Source organism: Silene latifolia, chromosome 1, assembly GCF_048544455.1.
Source record: "Silene latifolia isolate original U9 population chromosome 1, ASM4854445v1, whole genome shotgun sequence".
Classification (NCBI taxonomy): Eukaryota; Viridiplantae; Streptophyta; class Magnoliopsida; order Caryophyllales; family Caryophyllaceae; genus Silene; species Silene latifolia.
The window spans coordinates 108473982-108488630 of record NC_133526.1 but is presented as its reverse complement, the minus strand read 5'-3'; the positions used below and the strand labels follow the sequence as shown (position 1 = coordinate 108488630).

Below are 14649 nucleotides of genomic sequence, written 5' to 3'. Positions count from 1 at the left end.
ATCACCATCACCCACGAAGTAGAGTTCGAAAAACGGTTGCGGTGTGGAGTGGCGTTGTCAGGTGGTGGTGCACATCCCCGATCATATTCTGGGAAGCTTTCATATTTATGATTGACGTTTATCGTAGTTCCTTTCACGTCATTGGTGTTAGTATACCCGAGTGTTGCCGGAGATACGCACTTTTTCATCGTCAGCCTTAGCTTCGGCGTCGTCTACGTGGTGGAGTGATACAAGTTGTGGTGACCGTAACCAAGTTGTGGCGGTGTACGAGAAGAATACGAGGATGGACGTCGGAGGTGCGGTGGTTTTAAGGAAAATGGCTGGTACTTCTCAGGCAGCGTCGATGCTTGCCGACTGTGAGAGTTGTAGGTAAGGCGTGATTGGTGGTGGTACGGTGGTTGTATGGTGTTAATTTCAGTTTTTGAAATTAGGGTTTCTGATTTGGGGTTTTTTCTATTGGATTTTAGATGATGTAATTTGAGGTTGTCTTTTGTATATCTAGATTTTAAATTTCTGTATCTACGATTATATTTTGTGTATCTCATAATTCGTAATATTTTTTTTATCCGATTTAAAAAAATGTATCTAGGATGGAAAAAAATGACTTGTATTGTTATAAAATGTATCTAGAATTTGTGAAAAAATCGTATCTAAGTAATACTGCGTATATAATATAGATGTATCTACATTATCAAAAAATGTATCTAAAATTTTTGAAAAAAAGTGTATCTATGATACGTTTTAGTGTACCTGAGATTTTGTAAAAAAAAAAAAGTGTATCTAACCTATATTTCAATGTATCGACGATACGTTTTAGTGTACCTGATTTTGTAAAAAAAGTGTATCTACATTATTAAAAAGTGTATATAGAATTCTGGTAAAAAGTGTACCTACGATAGTCAAAAGTGTATCTGAGATTTGGTAAAAAAAAAAAGTATATCTACATTATTAAAAAGTGTATATAGAACTCTGGTAAAAAGTGCACCTATGATAATCAAAAGTGTATCTGAGATTTAGTAAAAAAAAAAAAAATTTTATCTACATTATTAAAAAGTGTATATAGAATTCTGGTAAAAACTATACCTACGATAGTCAAAAGTGTATCTGAGATTTGGTAAAAAAAGAAAAAAAAAAGAGTGTACCTTTATATATATATATATATATATATATATATATATATATATATATATATATATATATATATATATATATTGAAATAGGATCTCGTGCGAACTTAAAGTTCGGTGCGAACTAATTTAAAAACCTTGACACAAACACACGCGCTATGCTAATCCATTCCCGCGCTCCGTTTTTCATTTTATCCCTTCATCTTCTTTCTCTCTCACCAATTCCCGAAATTAAACCCAACGCCTCCACCACCTTTACAAGCCGCCGACCGTCAGTCGCCAACCACCTTTCGACAACGACACCTTCACCCACCATCCAGACGCCGGCGATGCACCGGCCAGTGTTTTTATCTATACTCGACATCATTTATTCCATGTTCTCCGTCGTCTCTTCCCTTCTCCGGTGTCAGACTTCCGGCGAAGCCCCTTCCATATAAAGTTCATTTACGACATTTCCTTTATTATTTTCTGTTTTTTATTGGTTTATATTTTGTATTACAAGATTGTTTGTACACCTCCAGGAGAGTTTTTTTTTTTAGTTAGCTAATATTTCTAAATTTTATATCAGATAATTTAGTACTTTCTCCTTCCCGGTTAATAGTTTACACTTTTCTTTTATGGGTGTTTCAGTCAATAGTTTACTCTCTCATTTTCTAGTAAATAAATCAACACATGTGGGTGGAGACCGTTACATTTCCTCTTAATTTCAAGTTACTTTGATTTTTTTATGATTAAAAATTCATTCATCTCCTGATTTTAATATTCGTGTATAAAGTAACTGTAAACTCCTTTAAAATATTCTTTTAAGTAGCTAGATACACTCCTTTAAAATATTCTTTTAAGTAGCTAGATACACTCCTTTAAAGTATTCTTTTAAGTTGCTAGATATATATACATTTAGTTAACTAGATACATTCATTTCAGTTACTAAGACCACCCCCAAGCAAGGTCATGACCTAGGTCATGAGGGGGGTGGGTCTCCTTAATCACAAATTAAACTCCAAATTAGCATGACCCGGTTGGCAAAGAAGGTCATCCCATGACCTCTTTTGATATTCTTGTGACCCGACACATGTCATGCTCTGGTTTGTTGGTTACAAAAAAAAGAAAAAAAGGACAACGACGCCTGCAATCTTGCTCTGCTACTCTGCCCTTTATACTTTTCTGCAAAAATGTAAGTTTCATAAAAAATAAAATTAGGAATACATACCATAGCAATTGAAAATAAATTACAAGAATATTTGTTTTGAGCCACATTTTAAATTACCTATTTAACGAACTCAATTTTGACGGATTTTGAACCATTTTTTTAAATTTATATTTAAGAATTTGGTTTGAATTTTTATCAATTTTGTTAGATCTATTGGTTTAATCAAAATCATGCATTAAATTACGCAAGAGAAAAGAAAGAAAAAAAAAACCGAGGAGGGTAAATAAAAGATTGAACGATGATGGTGATGATGATCTTTGATGATGCTGATCTTCATGCAAAAAAATCCATATGTCGATCTGGTGGTGAAGGTCGATTGATGATGGTGAAGATCGATTGACGATGGTGATGAGCCACGATTGAGTTTGGGGAAGGAGATGAGCCCGTGCGTATATGATGGAGATGGGAAAGAGTAAATTAATTGAAGATTGCTGATGAAGATGAATAATAAATTTGGTGAAATAAAATTTGGGGCTGGTATATTAATGTGAAAAATTTATGGTTTGGGAATTTGTGTTTTATGATGGGAAGATGAAGAATGAAGAAATAAAATAAGATGGGAAATAATAGTAAATGGGTTAAGATGAAGTTGGGGACTCCAGGAAGACTAACTTAGGAATTTTCTAGAGGAGATTAGTGTATGCAATAAAAGACGGGAATTCGGACGTATAAACTAATTATCTCGTTACTCGGAAAAAATGATCTCATTGAACATATTTAGTTTCGTAAAAAGAAGTCCTCTTTTATCTTTTAAAATTTTAACATTGTATTTTTTTTTCCTAAGTACTAAATAAATTTAAAATACTTATCATATTAGACTAGTTATTAATTTATTAAAATATTTACAAAATCACAAAATTAACTTATTTATAATTTCTTAGTAAATAATAATTGAAAAGTAAGTGAGAGGTTTTGGTGGGGTAAAGAATGTGGGAAATGATTAGAATTGTTGGAAAGTAAAAAAATGATTGGGTTGGTGACCTAGGTCGTGACTTTCTGCTTGGGAGGGTAAAAGTGGGTCGAGATTAATAAGGTGTGATTAAGAGTAAAATGGGATGGTGACCTAGTTAAGGCGACCCTTGCTTGGGGATGGTCTAAGTTACTAGATACACAACTTTATATAGCTAGATACACTCTTTTAGCTAGCTAGATACACCCATTTAAGCTACTAGATACATTCCTTTCAGTTACTAGATACACAACTTTTTCTAGCTAGATACACTCTTTTAGCTAGCTAGATACACTCATTTAAGCTATTAGATACATTCCTTTTAAGTTGCTAGATACACTGCTTCAATATGTTCCTTTTAAGTTTCCAGATATATACAATTTGCTAGCTAAATACCTCCTTTAAGTTATTAGATACATACCTTTAGCTAACTAGATACACACCTTTAAGTAGCTAAATACACTCCTTCAAGTTACTAGATACATTCCTTTAAATTGCTAGTTTTGAATTTTTACAATGTATAACGTATCAAAAATGTGGATGGTAGCGTTTCCCTATGATACTCCGACTTTTCTTACTCCCTCGTGTACCGGTTTTCGACATTCGAACTCATGTGTTTGTATGAGTGTATTGCGCTAGAAAAATTTGTTTTTAAGCAAAATATGTAGATTTAAAATAGTCTGTCGAACACTTGAATATACACGCGTATCGAATAATGTTAAACGAGTAGAAATGGACTAGGAATGAAAATGGGATCTAAGGACCATTTTGTACAAATCTTATACAATTTGGTCAAGGATGTCAAATATATCGTTTGGCTGGAATAATAGGCCAAATCATAGTGATCTTTGAAAGACGAAGAAGGGAAAAATGATTGCTAGATAGACTTATTTACCTTACTAGATAGACTTCTCTAACAAGGTAGATATACTCCTTTAGTTTGCTAAATATAAGTCTTTACCTTATTAGATACACTTATTTAGCTTGATAGATATAAATATTTACATAACTTATGTAACCTTGTCCTTAACACCTAATGGTTGATTATTTATATAAAAAAAAAATTATTTATTTTCTTCAAGACTAAATTAGCGTGAGTGTGACTGAAGATAGCGTCACCACTGCTAAAGATCCTAATAAGCAAGGATATTTAGGAACTCCTTGTGTTTAGTAAATAGTAATCATGTGTACGTGTGTAACTAGCTAATCATTTTATAGCATTTATGACACCAACAAAAGAAAAATTGAGTGTTCAAAAGCGTGGCATGATTTTAAAGAATCGTAAACTAATGAAAAGCCTCATATGATCTCCTCCCCTCTTATGAGTTTTTGTTAGTAATTTGTGTATTTTTTGCTTGTAGATACATTGTTTAAACTGCGTAGATACGTATCTCTAGTTTATTAAATACATATATTTAGGTGACTATGTAAATGTGTAAGACACACTCTTGTACCTTGCTAGATACACTTCTTTAACTTATTAGATACACACTTCTGGCATGTTAGATACACTATTTTACCTTACTAGATACACATCACTGGTAAGCTAGATACACTCATTTACCTTACTAGATACACATATCCGGTAAGCTGGATACACTCTTTTACCTTGCTAGATACACATTTATGGCAAGTCAGATACATTTCTTTAGATTGATAGATACACTTATTTACCTTGCTATATACACTTCTCTAACAAGGTAGATATACAGATATACATATTTATACAACTTATGTAACCTTGTCCTTAAAACCTAATGGTTGATTATTTATAAAGATTTTTTTTTTATTTTTTTTTTTTTTTTTTTAGGTGAAATGTGAGTATATTAATATATCAAAAACCAAACATACATACACGGCCAAGGTTCGAATCTCAACTAAGACATTCTAGCATACAAAACCAACGGTTGCCTGCCAATCAATGGCACCATTTCTTCCTAGATTACCCAGTTTGCTACGTACCCTCTTCTGAATTAGCTGCTTCAACTGCTGTGCTACAATGTCAGGTCTCTGCACACACAATTGATGTCTTGCACTGTTTCTTTGAAACCAAATGATATACCACAAAGCTACTTGGACACACGCAAAGGCCTTCCATTGCATTCTGTTCTTGTTTGCAGATAGAATTAATGCATTAAGATCAGGCATTGGCTTACCTATCCATTCTGCAATTCTATCCTTCACCTTACTAGTGAACCTGCATTCTGAGAATAAATGATTACTAGTCTCAGGCTGTTCCCCACATAAGATACAGTCCTCATCAGGGCACAAACCAATAGCATGTAGCTTGGTTTTCAGGTTTAGTCCATCTTGCATAATCATCCAAGCAACCATAGAGTGTTTTGGGATGTTCCAATTGTTCCAAACAAGAGTAGACCAGGTAGTCTTGGGATGCTGACCCAACAACCATTCATAACCATTACTGATAGAGTATCCCTTGCTCGAAGAGATCCAAATATTATCATGATAGCCATTCTTAAACTTTTCCTTCACCTTGCATATGCTCTTCCAGGTCCAGGGAGTGTCATTGCCAGGAGTATAATCATGCCATTCAGCTCCTTTTAAATACACACTAGCCACCCATCTGATCCAAAGCCTATCAGGCTTTATATACAACCAGTTCACTAATTTGCCCACTGATGCAACATTCCACATCTCTGCTCGTTTAATACCCAGACCTCCTTCTCCCTTTGGCAGAGTTACTCTATCCCAACCAATCAAAGGAACCCTGTGATATTCAGATGAACTGCTCCATAGAAAATTCCTACATATAGCCTCTACTCTTTTGATCACACTCTTTGGGATAATGAACATAGCAGCCCAATAATTGTACAGGGTATTAAGGACTGAGTTTATTAGAACCACTCTACCTGCATAAGATAGCTTCTTTGCTCCCAGGCTCCTTATTTTTGTCACCATTTTTTCTATCAGGCATTGACAGTCCTTCTTACTCATTTTCCCTGGCTGTATGGGCACTCCCAGATATTTAAAAGGCATTGTGCCTTCCTGGAAGCCAGACACAGCAAGGATATCCTGCTGTAACTCCCCCTGCATCCCATTAAAAAATATTTCTGACTTACTATTGTTCATACTTAAACCTGATGCTTTAGAGAATGAACTGAAAGCTTTCAAGAGTAAGAGGATAGAAGGAGCATCCCCTTTGCAGAACATCAACAGGTCATCTGCAAACATTAGATGGGTGAGCTTGAGTCCCTTACATAAAGGATGATAGTGAAAAGCCCATCTTGCTGTAGCAAACTTAATGAGTCTTGTCAAGTATTCCATACATATTGTAAAGATGAGAGGAGACACTGGATCACCTTGACGCAAACCCCTCATACCTTTGAAATAACCAAAATTATTCCCATTCAAGACCAAGGTAAAAGAAGTAGATTGAATACAGGCCATGATCAGACTGATAAAATGTGTTGGAAATTTCAACCCAACCAACATTTGCTCCACAAACTCCCATTCAACTGTATCATATGCTTTTTGTAAATCTATCTTAAACAGGCATCTGGGTGACACATTTGTCCTGGAATACTGATGGACAATATCTTGACAAATCAGAACATTTTCAATGATGGACCTACCTTGAACAAATGCTCCCTGACATTCATGAATAATATCTGGCAAAACTAGAGCTAACCTGTTGCATAGGAGTTTAGAAATGATCTTGTATAGCATATTACAACAGGCAATGGGCCTGAATTGCTTCACTGAAGTCGGTCTCTCACATTTGGGGATCAGGCATACATTAGTGGCATTTACTTGGCCAAGTAATTTACCAGTTGTAAAGAATTCCTTGACTGCCTCACACACATCTTGTCCAATCACACTCCACGCATCTCGAAAAAAACCACTTGAGAACCCATCAGGTCCTGGTGCTTTATCAATGGGAATGGAGAAAACCACCTGTTTCACTTCCTCATAGGTCACTGGCTTTGATAAAATCCCAACATGCTCCTCAGTACAGGCCTTCCCATAAGCCAAAACAGCATCCCTCACATCCTCAGTATTCTTTTTACGCCAGAGCCCTTGATAATATTCCAGGAATGCATTCATTCGTATGCTACTACTCTCGAACAAACTATACCATGTTGATCTTCAATCTGAATGACAGTGTTTCTCAAACACTTTTTCCTGATAATACCATGGAAATATCTTTGAGTTTGTATCCCCCTCCTCTAACCATTGAGCCTTGGTTTTTCGTTGTAAAAAGTGTCTCTGTCCTTACGAAGCTTCCCGAGTTTTGCCATAACATCAATCTCCTTGTTAATCGATCAAGTACTAGTAGGGTTCCCACTTAATCGCACTCGAATATCATTCAATGCTTTCTCGTCTCCACAGTTTGAACCTCAATGTCAAGCATAACAATTTTTGTTCAATTCTTTAAGGACAAAGCTTCAACTCCTTAAGTTTTTTAACTATACAAAACATCTTGGTGCCTAAGATATTCCTGCCCCAAATATCCTGAACTTTAGGCAAAAATTCAACAGCCCCACTCCACATAGCAAAATATTTGAAGCTCCTATTCTTCAGAGAAGTAAGTCTGTTATTATACACAACACACGGGTTATGGTCCATCACTCCTTCAGGGTAAAAGTGCCCAACCATTTCAGGAAACATGGTAGTCCAGTAAGAATTGATGAGAAACCTGTCCAACCTACTATATTTCCTATGCAGATGATCTTGTTTATTCGTCCAAGTGAAGAAAGCACCAGTTGCCTGAATATCTACCATATCACAATTATTCATGCAATCCACAAAAGCTTCCATGTCTTCAGGCTTAGTCTGACCACCTAGCCTTTCATCAGGATTCATCACTATGTTAAAATCACCTACAATAGCCCAAGGTTCATTACATCCAGCAGCATAGCTATTCAACCAGTTCCATAGCCCAATTCTGTCAGTTCCTTCATTAAATGCATATGTCATAGTTAGAAAGAAGCATTTCGCAGTAGCTTTGATACGAACTTTAGCATGGATAAATTGAGGGTCATAATGCAACACCCACACATCAAACAACTGAGGTTTCCATAACAGCCACACCCTTCCTCCTTTGTGTGTATGACAATTGGTAGTGACACACCAACCATCAAACATGTTGAGAGAAATATTACTCACATTAGTACCATTTATTTTAGTCTCAAGTAAACCAAATAGGCCTACTGAATGATTATTCATAAAACATCTAACCAACTTCTGTTTATTTACATTATTAAGACCTCTCACATTCCAAAAACCTATGCTATTCATTAGAAACAGGTTGTTTGGGAGGGTCACCGATTTGTGTCACCCGATTCTGTTCTCTCTCAATAGCATCCAGGTCAATAACATCGTCAATAGTATCATCCTGGTCACTCTCCTCAATCTCCTCAGTCTGAGTTTTTGTTGGAGTTTTAGGTTGTAGCACAGGGTAATCCTTGTCTGATAAAACAAGAGTGACTTTAGGGACTGTCTCCAAACCATCTTCCCATTTGGTTTGGGTGCATGTTTGGTTTGAGACCTCCTACATTCATTAGTTTCATGTCCCATACCCTTACACTTCAAACAAATGCTCGGTTTCCATTCATATTCCACCTTGATCTTCAATAAAATACCATTCTCATCCTTGAATTGCACACTAGTTGGAAACTTATGCCCTACATTCAACTCAATCATTACTCGAGCATATCCCAACCTTGTTTTCTCCTCTGTGGCTTGATCAGTTTTAACAAAAGGACCAACTAAACCAGCTATTTTGGGTAAACATTTACCCCAAAATTTCAAAGGCAAACCATATAATCTCATCCAAGTCGGTACCACTTTAACCTCTTCTTTCATTGAGATCAATATCACTTTGCCATGGCTTAATCACCAACGGTTTATTGTCAAACATATGGTATCCAGCCTGTAAGACTGCATCCCTATTCTTCATTTCTTTAAACCGGACCAAAAATATACCACTTGGTAAGAAGGAAATCTTATCAATACCATATTTATTCCATATACGATGAATAAATCCTTCCAAGACCTCCCATGGAGGATTGGCACCTAAAACAAAGCATATCACAGCTTGACCCCAATATTCTACCTCCTCCTGCACATCTTCCTTGGTAAACTGAAGGATTTGTGGTTCAACTTCAATTGGTTGCTCCAAAACAGAGGGAACCTCTGTTTCAGGCTGTGTTACAGTTTGCACGATTGAATCAATTTGCTTATCTCGCTTTGTACCTATCTGAGTATTTTCAGTAGGTGTCTCTTCATCATCAAAAGACAATCCCGGAACTCCATTAACCTCATGCATAGGTTTTGTACGTACCACATCATTCTCCGAAGGTCCCTGTTTCTTCCCTTCAATACGGTTGCTACTCTTTGTTTTATTAAATTTGGCACGTTTAGTAATCATAGATTTCTTGTTACTTGATTTCTTTGCAGAATTTCGAGCCATATTGAAGAGAAATCAAGCCCTAGTTGAGGCTGCAAGTCGTCTCCAAGATCGCCTCAAAATCGCCTCTCATTAGGGTTTTTTTCTTTTATTATTTAAGTTTTTTTTTTTTTTTTTTTTTTTTTTTTTTTTTTTTTTTTTTTCAAGACTAAGTTGGTGTGAATGTGACTGAAGATGGCGTCACAACACAAATGTCAAAATTGTAGAGGGAAATCTTTGATTGATATTTAACCGATTATTTGTTTACCTTTAATTAATTAGTGAGGGGGTAAACAAAGAGGCCTTATAGTAAATATCATAGCTCATGAGAAATCGTCTCATTTGAGAATCTATTATCGTTTTGCAGGAGTCACACCCGTAAATGTTGTAGCAAAGAAAATAAATTTTTCCTAAGAGCAGCAAACAAACACCTGAATCTCTAATATGTCTACAATTCTGGTTCAAACATTACATTAAGTAATAAAACCTCTCCCAAGCAAAATATTCCCAACTAAACAGTACTGTTGCTAGAGTTGCTGGATAAGTGGATATTGTAAGAACAAAAACAAATTATGACTTAAGCTTTGAATCTATTCATTTACGTAAGCTTTGAATCTCTTCATTTACGTTGAGTTTCGGTACCACTGATACGGTCGTTTCATACCAAAAATAAATACCTAAGTTACTACTAACAGAAGTCAGCGGTAAGTAGGGTCGATCTCCACAGGGAGGCTAAATTGCTATCTATCTGTTTAATTCGGTCTGTCAGGGTGTCACAGAAATGGGGGTTTTGATTGTTGAACTAAACTAATGAAGCTAAGGCAAGAGAGAGATGAATGTAAGAAATTAACAGAAAGAGAAAGAAATATGCTAGGAGTCAGTCTACCGTGGCAGCTACACTATCGGATCAACTGAGTCGATTAAATTATTGATAAGAAGAGCTATGGTCGTCACCTTTCGGTCCTTAAACCGCCCTAGGGTCTCCTAACTTAGCTTTCGCCCTAATTAGGTATTACCTATTGTAATTAAGCAAGCCTTCCCTTCCAATCTTTCGATCGAGGTCGGAGTTAACTAGATAAATTGGTCTCCTACATGCATTCATTTGACCTAATAACAATTAAATTGCCTAACACAATTCTTATCGCAAGACTAATCTAATCAAGTCAATCCTATCATATTACTACCACGGCTTCCCTAATCCTAACATACAAAGGGAATTAGCTACGCATAATAAAATAGAAAACAAGAAATAAAGGGAGAACAATAATCATAAGCATAAATTAAAGAGGAAAAGAAAGGGAATAAAGAAATACTGAATTAGATCCGGAAGAAAGTAACAGTAGCAAAGTATGATCAAGTTCCAGAGGAAAAAGAGCGAGCTTAAATGTCGTCCTAATCTTCCTATTTATAAGAAAATAGGATTTGCTAAACCTAATTAACGGAATTAAAGCTAAAAAGCCCAGCTCATAGCGAATCCACTCGATCGAGTGGAATAAAACCACTCGATCGAGCAAACGGCCAAAAAAAAGCGCTTTCGATCGACCAAGAATAGAGCTCGATCGAGTAAATGCTATTATTGAACTGGTCGATCGAATGACTAAAGTGCTCGATCGACTGTTTATTAGACCTAAAACCACTCGATCGACTAGAAATGTCCTCGATCGAGTGATAACTAACTTCAGCAGCTCAAAATCACGTTAGTTTGACTTTTGACTTGTCCTTTTAGCTCCCGAAACAGCTTCACGCATCCCAAGACAGCTATAATTCCTGCTCCAAATCCACTCTTCCTCCAAATGCATGCAAAACGGACGTCAAATGGCTTGATTTCACTACTTTATGGTCCATTCCTGCAATTAAGACAAAATACACCAAAGTAGCATATTCGGGGCATTTCGTAGCATAAAACCACGATAAAAGCATAGAAATACGTGCATAAAATAGGCTAATAAGGCTATATAAAATGCACGTATCGACCACAATACGTTTATCGTTACAAGACGGTTAGGGTCATTGTATTAAAATTCGAGATATTACAACTATATACTAAGGAAGTACGGAGTACTGCAAAGAATTAAAGAATAACGAATAATTGGTGACAAATGAGATTAAAGTTCTCTAGGAGGTATTTGCGCATCCTTTAGGGAGGCCTTGAGGAAGGCTTTCAACATCAGCATAATAGTTGTAAAAAAAGAGCTATTAACCAACTTAACCCAAAATCCGCTTGAGTGTAACATCTGGAGTAACATTTTAGCGACATTATTATTGATCAACAGAAAGTCGCTACAAATAATTTGCGTGAGAGTGACATACATTCTTCTCAATGTGTACTTGAAATAACTTGAAAATAAACTCATGCAACCTGTACATGACTCGAATGACACGTTACCACATTACAACTTACTAATTTCACAACAATAAAACATCATTAGCTAAAAAAAGCAGGATACAGATGGATGACCTTCACAGTTGTGGCCATCTCCACGGATACCTTCAGGACATTTGCAGCCAGATAGTTCTTAGACCTGAAGAGCTGGGAGAACTTTTATGTTATAGAAACTGATCATTCTCTTGCCAAATGCCAGAGCTGCCTGAGTGACGCTAATCAGAGGCTCAAATACGATTGTCCTGTACAAAAGGAGGCAATTGGGTATTACTATGGAAGTTATATGCTTCGATAATCGGATCGACCCATATTCAAGTTCCTAGAAAATAGTCCGAATTATACAGTTCAACAGGCTGCACAGAATATTCCTAACCTTGTCCTAACAAAGCTTAAGAATCACTGAGTAATTTACTTGAAGGATTAAAACACAGCGCATCAGCTGGGAATTCGACTTATAAGTTTTCGAGTGGGGTACGAGAAATAACTGACCAACTTAGTTTGTACGCGCTTGCTCAGTGTAATCCGTATTTGTCGGCATTAGAATGCTCGGATTGTCTGGCACGGGTTATGAATAATTTACAGCAATGTTGTAGCACTTTAAATGGAGTAAGAAGTTATGGACCCATTTGTAGCGTTGCATTTGGGAATTATCCATTGCTTGATGTGGCTACTAACTATTCGCAACAACCAGCTCTATCTCAAGAGCTGCAAACAAACACTTGAATCTCTAATATGTCTACAATTATGGTTTAAACATTACATCAAGTAATAAAACATCACCCAAACAAAATATATTTATGAGGCCAACTGCGAACTACATCTGAATTCATTAAACTCAGGTAAAAAAACTATTCCCAACTAAACTGTACCCATAGCAGTCACATGGATGCATAATTTAAGTGCACTCTTTTGTGTGTAAAGATACATAAAGAAGAATGCATTGACATATAAAGCAGCTAACAAGCCTATCTTCTAACTCAGATAATCCATCCTTATTGTTAATTCATCTTCATTACATTAATTCAACATCAATCCATATATTAATCCCAAAACTACTAATTATTCAATTAACTAGTTACATCTAAATATCGACCATTTTTTTCAATTAATTTTACCTAATTACCCTACATACTAGCTGAAACCCATGACGATAGCAAAACATTCAGCTAGTATGTGTTCAGGAATTGAGTTCTTACATCTAAATATCGACCATTCTTTTCCATTTCCCGAGCTAGATAGTAACATCAGAAATTAGATAATAAACAAATAAAACAAGAGTGAACCAACAACAACATCACCTCCATCTACGAGCTCGCACCCCCCTACACTCCTCTAGTCGGCACCTCCCGTACAGTCCTTCGACCACTGTCGAGCAGCCCAGCATCACAGACAGTGGCTTAGACCACCGCAGTAAGCCAACAACACCAACATTCGACCCGCCTGAAAAATCATAAATATACAACCACCACCATTTGAATACTCTAATGACCAAAGACGATATACAACAATCTCCTATCCGGATGTCATGCCTTTTGAATAGGACATGGCTATTTCATGAGTAATATACACATGTATCCAGAGTAATATATAAGTGTATCTAGAAGTACTAATTTATGTATCCACATACCATTACCATCGAACCCATGACCCATCACCACACATGACTAGTCCACCACCGCCTCTGCTCACTCCCACGACCACCACCATGCATAGCCACCTACTACCCACATTGCCGTCACCACACACCCACAAGACCACCCGAGTGATCACTCTCACATTTTATGACTCATTATCGCTAAATAAATCAGATTGTTTCAGAGACGACATAGCACATATGTAAATGGGTAATATATATGATGTATCTACCATCAAAATCACAAAATTGTTTGACAAAATAAGATCTCAAAATCAATTACTAAACCCTAATTTTTCAAATTCCAATTGTTTAGTAAAACCTAACTTTGTAGATAATTCATGAAAAAGGGAAATAGAAGTCGGAATTAAAGCTTACCTTCTCTGAATATGGAGGTGTAATAATGGAATTAGTGTGCATGTGTATCGATGGCCTGCATAGAGGAAATGCGGGAGAGAGAATGTTAATTAGACGGAAGTTGAAGATGAAACGAGGGTAGTGAAATGAGACGCTTGGTAACAGATAGCACCATGTCTGACGGTCGTCTGGAAGCTCCAACAGTTGGTGGCGGTGGTGGCGGTGGTAGTGGATGAGGGAGAAGGAAATTAGATGTGGTGGTAGGGGCGGATAAGAATGAGATTGAATGAAGTCGGGGCATTGAGTTTGGTGCACGTGTTTTATTGATTTGGGGGAGTTTGTACAGTTAAATTTAACTTTAGTTCGCACACTCGACCCCGCCTTTATATATATATATATATATATATATATATATATATATATATATATATATATATAGTATTAGGATCATATAAGTCCCCTTCCTTCCCTTGAGTCCATAAGTCTTCCTTAGAACCCTTGGATGAGGAAGTTGGAGGGCTGAGATTGAAAGCAAAAATAAGGGGATTAATGCCTAATTAAACACTTTCCCTCTCTACTTT

At 36.4% G+C, this 14649-nt stretch overlaps 1 long non-coding RNA gene across 2 annotated transcripts; it reads right to left on the bottom strand.

Annotated features, from left to right (window-relative positions):
• Positions 1-10998: 10998 nt before the first annotated feature.
• On the bottom strand, positions 10999-14362 carry LOC141608377 (uncharacterized). Of its 2 annotated transcripts, XR_012526992.1 has the most exons (4): positions 14241-14362; positions 14090-14144; positions 13377-13518; positions 10999-12320 (listed from the first exon to the last, which is right to left on the bottom strand). It is a non-coding gene; the product is annotated as an uncharacterized LOC141608377 (long non-coding RNA). The 2 variants fall into 2 exon arrangements; XR_012526993.1 differs by lacking the exon at positions 13377-13518.
• Between the last annotated feature and the right edge of the window lie 287 nt (positions 14363-14649).